Consider the following 7,454-nt stretch of genomic DNA (forward strand, 5'->3'; position numbering starts at 1 on the left):
GTTTTATTTGCAATAGATAAAAATATGTGAGGCAGAATAATCTGCAAGGCAGATTTATGCTGAGGTGCCTCCGGAGTTCGGTTAAGTTAGGAAGTATTAATATGCGGCTTCATTTCCCTGGTATGACTATGAGTCCATTCCCTTTATCACTTGTTTGGGGAATAGTTTCGCTGTTTCTGTAAATGAATTACGGCAACATTTTCTGAAATGATTAGCTCCTAATGTGGCTATGGAAGGCTGTCGTTTTGCTCAACATCAGTCTTATTTAACTGGTTGAAATTTTAGTTACATGTTTCAGATATAGGTAATAGTTTCACATTTACATGAGCAATCTTCCGTGGAGTTATAGAGTTGGACTATCCTGTAAAATTGATCATTAGAATGTTGCCTCTAAAAACCCAGAAATCTCATCTCTAAGCTAAAGATGAACTAGCCAGAAGCATTGTATCTTACGCACATGCTTCTTAGGGCAAAATGATCATCACCTACACTTTTCATTGTGCAGCTCTTGGATAGACTGAAAGATTTGCCATGGAAGCCCCAGCTCTGGGAGACATGAACTGGACTGTGTCCTGCATGCCAGGATGCTAGGCCCAGTCATTGGCTAGAACCCAAGGATACCAGTGAGATCTCACAGAATGATTACAGGATGCTGTTTAATGCCTCTTCTCTTGATGCCCCTAATTCAATCTCAAAGTGTATTCACAGGACCCTGGACAACAGGCTGCCTAGATAAGAGATAATGGAAATACAACATACACCCCAACTCTGATGTTGACCAAAGAATACCTATTATTATAGCCAATGCTTGATAAATATTTATTGCATGGAAGTATGAATGTATGGCCCACCCAACATTGCTTAGGATATTTCTTAATCATTGTTAAATAAATAAAATCTGGTTGCTTTTCAATAAAGCAGACTGCACAGAGTTGCCCATGTGAGAAGCAGCTAGACCACACACCAACAGCAGCAATTTGCAGAGAATGAACTGGTGATGCAGTTTTCTCTGATCATCGTATCTTAATACATGTGACCTGTTGTCTGCCCCTCCCAGTCTGCAGACGTACCGGCCACTCACTGTATATTGATTTCAGCTGCTCTGGAAAATGACTGCCAGTTTTATTAAGGCCCACTCCACCCATTGTCCCTCTTTCATTAATAGTGCCTACAGTAGGCAGCCTATGCTTTTTATTAGGCCATCACAAATTTACCCCCCATGCGTCTGAAAAAAAAAGTAGTTACAGCTGTTTTTAGGTAGCACCACAACAGATAGGATAGAAAGATGCAGAAGTACCTACAAGTTAGGTACAACATGCAGAAGCACCCCAACATACAGAGGAGTAGACAGACTCAGAGAGGGCTGGTGATTAGCCCAAAGGCACACAGCTGGTAGCTGTCAGAGCTGGGATTCAAACCCAGGCTGACTAGCTCCATGGGGCAACATCGCCTCCTTAAGGCCTCAGAACTTCTCAATAGGAGGATATTCAGCTAGACCTTAAAATGTCTAGCTAGGCATTAGACATTTGAAGATAAAGATAGAAATCTTACTACTTTGTTTCCTTGCTGCCTGCCTCTCACTGGTGTCATGTGAGGGACTCACCATATTGGTGGTCCTGGAACAGCTGGTATGACTCAGGGAAGCCCAGCTTCAAGTCCTCCTTCATGGGACTCAGCGTGGCTTTGATGCTGCTCTCTTTGACCTTACAGAACAACAGAGATCCATCCTCCTGGACATCGGCCCAGAAATTTGACCTCCAGGAATAGAGTCACTGAGATGGTTCCCCATGCTGGCTGTAGCAATTTACAGAAAAACACCTTTTCTTTTTATCTCTTTGGAGGAAGTATTTGTACATTTTTCTCTTTTTCATTGTTTTTAAAATTACAAAAATTATACACACTCATTTTCAAGATTTTTTAAAAGTATATTTAAAAACTTTTATTTTGCTATCATGAATATTTCTGTAACAACTGACAAATTTGAATAAGGCCTGTAGATTATAGTCATGCATGACAAAACAGTGTTTCAGTCAACGATTGGCCACACATTCAGCACTGATCCCATAAGATTATAATGGAGCTAAAAAATTCCTATCACCTAGCAACAACTTAGCTGTCATAATGTTATAGTATAGTTACTTTTTTTATTAATTTAGTGTAGCCCAAGTCTATAGTATTTACAAGGTCAAAAGTAGTGTACAGTAATGTCCTAGCCCTTCACATTCACTCACCACTCACTCACTGACTTAACCAAAGCAACTTCCAGTCCTGCAAATTCTATTCATGATATTTGTCCTATACAGGTGTACCATTCTTCTTTTTTTTTTTTTATCTCTCATACCATATTTTTTACTGTCTTTTCTATGTTTAGATACACGAGTACCACTGAGTTACAGTTGCCTGCAGTATTCAATATAGTAACATGCTGTACATGTTTGTAACCTAAGAGCAGTAAGCTATACCATATAGCCTAGGTATGTAGGATGCTACATCATCTAGGTTTGTGTGAGTATACTTACACAACTATGAAATTGCCTAAAAATGTACTTCTCAGAATGTATCCCTGTTAAGTGACTCATGACTATATATAGAGAGAGAAAGAAAGACTTCATGTAAAAATATATATATATGTACATATATATGAGTAAAAAGTGAAAACCCCTCTTTGCAAAAGTGTCATTCAGTTACACACCTGAAGAACTTAATTTGAAAGCAAACACTAGCTTGTTTAACAATATGGATATCTTCTGTTAAATAAATCAAGGTTGTGAAAGTGAAGTCACCTGTTAATCAACAAAGCCTAAAAGCTTTCTAATAATTCCTCCTCCCTCCTGCTGAACCCCACCCCATCCCCTCACTCAATGCATGCGCGTGCGCACATGCGCACGCACACACACACACACACACACTCGCACTTCTTCATAGCATATACCCAGCAATGATCCTCCTGACCCACTCTAGAGGCCACAATAAGCTAATGAGGAATGCCATTTAAGATATCTTTGGGTCCAAGCCACTCTTATATAGATATGAACATTGAGACTTTGAGAAATACACCTGCCTAAAACTAGCTAGATGTTTAGTAACAAGGATGGAACTTCAACAGAATCGTTCATTTGCACCTGTTCCTTCCACAAACATTTCAAAGTCATTAAGTCGTGACTAGGACTCTTGACTTTTGGTTCTTAATCTAAGGATTTTCTACCTATATCACACCTCTCCCAGTTTGTTTGTTTGTTATAAGATTTTACACAAAAGGCAAATTAGGCATTTACTCATGACTTTTCAAAAGGATCCACAAGAAAAGTTCTTTCAATAGTAAATTTTATATAAAGCTTCCAAAAAGTTATTTTATTTAATAAATAAAATTCAGTTTACGTGTAGTTAGGTTCTAACTGAGGTCTGAAGGGAGTCAGTGGGAGAGTGGTGGGTAGCTGGAAAAACACTCGAAGAATCAGACAGTTTCAACACGGCTTTACTCTCTCTCTCTGGGCACGAGTGAGTCTGAGTGTGAGCCTGGGTGCAAGCTGTATGTACAGCATCAGCAGGGTAGTTATACCTTTTACAGGCAGTAGTAGGTCCCAGCCAAGCACAAGCTCATGTGAGTGGTTACCTAATGCGCCTCACGTGGCATGATTACATAATAAGTGGAGCTGTGCGCCTGTGCTCCAAACTTGCTGAGTCATGCATGACAGGATGTATCCCTTGGCCTATTCTTGATGACAGCATATCCATTTTCCTTACACATGTAGATTTTCAAAGTAAATCTTTGCTAAGGCTCTCACTTTACCCTGTCATCATAGGGGTTTGGTTGCAATACCCCACCAGATGGGTTTGTAGAGTTTGATCCAGTTCAATAAGCATTTATAGATCACTTATGGTTACCAGATGCAAAGCTTAAAGAACCTAGAGATGAATCTGCATCTCTGCCTGACCTGTCTAAGTATCCAGAGACAGAGACTTAGGCAGGCATGCAAAATCAAGTACAATACCTAACAACAGCTGCTGTGGGCAGCAGAAAAGTGTAATTGCTATAGAAACACAGAGAAAACAATTTGTCTGGCTGAAGAGAGTGGTTGGGGTGGTGGTGTAAAGGAACGTACAGCTTTAGTGTGAAGGTGCACTTGACCTGAACCAGGCTGTGCCTCCCAGTTTTAAGCTTGTCCCCATAAATGAGCCTATTCCAGAAGAATTAGACTCTTGATAGAGAGCTAGATATATACAAATAGACACATAGACATTCATGTATATTACATGTGCACACACTATTTTTTGTCTTTTAGAGAATTCCTTACTCTGCAAAGAAAGCCACATGCTTTCCCACATAGTTTTTCATCCTTTTTTTCATTCCATGTAAGAACTTAGCAATTATTTCACTATTATTTCATGCTGGGCACTATACTAATCTCTCTTTTGTGTACTTCTACTTGTTACACCCTCTAAGGCAGTTAGAACTATTGTTCCCATTTTACAGGAAAAGCTACTGGAAATCCAGAGAGTTTAAGCAAATTGCTAGAGGTCACACAGCATGAAAGAAGCAGAACCAGGATTCAAACCCAGTTCTGTCTGACTTCTGACTTCTGACTTCTGTCATCCCCGAGGTGCACTCCTTTATTTAGTGAATGGGATGAGGAAGGGAGGATCTAAAACCCTAGGGGGCACTGTGACTACTGAGAAGTAGCCTGTGCTGGCTGTTAGTAGGAGCTAATTTACTCAGTGTCCTGAAGCCAGGGTGTAGTAAAGGAAGAGGACCTCACTGCTATAAGAACCGAAGCTTTGGGGCTCCTTGTCTGAATTTTCCAGAACAGCTGCTCTCTGGAGACAAGCTCCCTTGCACATCTCCAGCATCTGCATCTGGCTTGACATCACGATCCATTTAGGTTTCCACAGTAGATTAGAACACTCGTGGGTGCTGATTTCCTGCCTCTTTTTCAGATCCTGTCATTAACCAGCAATGCCAGAAAGCCCAACAGACATAAAGGAAAGCCCAGCTTATTAAGTTAAAGATGAATCATGTTTTTAAAGTTTTCTTTTTTTATTTATAGTACTTTTCTTTAACTTGTTGCCATGCTGATTGCTGGGGTTTCTTTTGGTACTTATCAGAGACCCACACACTCTTCTTCCCCAGGCGGCTCTCTTACTATGTCCCTTCCTTACCAGCTCCTTTTTATTATATCCCTTCCCCAAGGAAGGGGTGTCAAATGCAGCATTTTAAAGTAAAATTTAGTTTCCAGTTTATACTAATGAGAGCTCCTGCTCAACTTGTTGTGATAACAAGTGTTTCCCCCTGGACATGCCATTATTTCAGCAAAACCCCCAAATAAACAACACCCAATTTAGGCTTAGGGCCTTACAAGTAACAATACTTATTTGTGCCAGAAATTATTCTAAGAGCTTTACACAGCCTAAACTCGGTAAAACCTTATAGCAATCCTGTGAAATAAATAGTGTCCCGTCTATACACATGAGGACACTGAAGCACAGCAAGATACACTTAGCCGGTATCAAAGTTAGGATTTGAACCATGGCAATTTCAGCCCAGGGTCTCTGCTCTTAAACACAATGCCGTATTCCTCCCCCTGCAGGTAAGTAATCAGTATCCATTAGAAAGGTTAGCTAACATTTAAAAGTTCCTGCTGGATGTGGTGGCTCACAGAGGTAATCCCAGCATTTTAGAGGCCAAAGCTGAAGAGTCACTTGAGCCCAAGAGTTTGAGACCAGTGCCTGGGCAATATAGTGAGACCTTGTCTCTACAAGAAAAAAAAAAAAAGAAAAAAAAACTTAAGCTGACAGGCATGGTGGTCCATGCCTATAGTCCCAGCTACTTTGGGGGGCTGAGGCAGGAGGATCGTTTGAGCCCAGGAGGTCAAGGCTGCAGTGAGCTGAGATCGTGCCACTGCACTCCAACCTAGGCAGCAGAGTGAGATCCTATCTCAAAAAACAAACAAAACAAAACAAAAGTTCAGAATGTTTGGTAAATAAACCATCTAGTCCCCATCTGAATGTCTGAACCACTCAGGACTTCTGGCTGTTTATTTTCTTTTTAAAGATGAGATGTGAAGGAGGCTTCCAAACTCCCTTTTGGACCTCATTCCCTACTTTTATTTTCCTAGAGGTCAAAGGGTTATTCTTAAGATCCAAACCAGTGTTTCTCTTGCTTTATTTTAAGTCCCTGCTGGCTTTGTATTGAGCTGCATAAAAAACAATCACCTCATATGTTAAAGAAAATAAGAGGGAAAAACTTTATATCTTCAAATCACTCTGTGGTTTTCTTTTATAATTTAGACATGAAAGACCTTCAGAGAACCAAAAGTGTCATCTCTCCATTTTACACATAGAGAAACTGGGACCAAGAGACAGAGTCAGGCAGGTTCACTCACCATTTAGGTGAGTCTTTAGCAATTTTATCATTTCTCCAGATCATCTGAAACCTTTGCAGTATCTGGTGGCCAAATGATAGATAAATATTTTTAGAAGAGTTAGTCCTTCACAGAATGTCGAGGGGAGCATCCTGAGCCCATCAAGCTGAAGAAATTTTTGGATCTACAAGGTCACCAAAGCGATTGGGGTTCTAGAAATGAAAAGACTCCCCTCAAAACAAAAATGACTTCAGTTCTTTCTGTTTGATTTCAGTTGGCTCAGAAGTTCTTAGGAATATAGAAGAATACATTTTATATTTCTTACCAAGTTCAGAATCGATTTGAAGGAATCACAAATGACTTTTATACTGTGAGATTTTTTTCCCCATTTTAGAGATAAGGAAAATGAAGCTCTCAGAGATTGATTAACTTGCTTTTCTTGGGCAACTGCTAGTCATGCTCAGCTTTTCCTTAATCCTGTGGTTGCAAGGGAAACCACACGTGGAATATAGGAGGTGCTGACTGGTTCATTGTTTTTAAGAACTCCACTTTAAAAATAGATATTTTCAGAATTCCAATTATTAAAGTTCTGAAGGATGCTGAGTGTGGGCAACCAATATTTTCAACATAAGCAATTTTAAATAATGCAACAGAGATGCATTAATATCAATGAAGGAGAGATGTTGTTTCCCTGCGGTTCTTAGACTTCTCCCCCTAACTCAAGATCTGCTTGAGTTTCAAGTCTTCATTTTCTACTGAGTTGTTTTATTTATTCTGGGCTGATTTTTGTTGAAAATGTCAGAGTGTATTTGTGTCTAGAAAGAATAATGAAAGGCTACAAGAATTAAATTTGGTGCCAAATTAACATCACCCTCCCCTCCCCTGGTGGTAATTTTTACATCCCAGTCACATTTGGGATAGTTGGAAGCTTTACATGTATTTATCAGGCTCCAGATCTGATTATATTTGATCAGTAAAGAGTAATCACACAATTTTAGAAAGCATTGTGCCAAGATTTCAGATGCCCTGGGGTGTGCATTTATAGCTTTGTTATTTGAAACCTAAATGTTTTAGCTGTAACTTAAAAAGAAACTC

General features: G+C 39.8%; 1 protein-coding gene across 4 annotated transcripts in view; it reads left to right on the forward strand.

The window, feature by feature from the left end:
• TENM2 (teneurin transmembrane protein 2) overlaps window positions 1–7,454 on the forward strand; it is a 984,758-nt gene that overhangs the window by 769,972 nt on the left and 207,332 nt on the right. The gene's annotated exons all lie outside the window — the stretch shown is intronic.

The sequence above is a fragment of the Colobus angolensis genome, unplaced genomic scaffold (assembly GCF_000951035.1).
Source record: "Colobus angolensis palliatus isolate OR3802 unplaced genomic scaffold, Cang.pa_1.0 Scaffold27, whole genome shotgun sequence".
NCBI lineage: Eukaryota > Metazoa > Chordata > Mammalia > Primates > Cercopithecidae > Colobus > Colobus angolensis.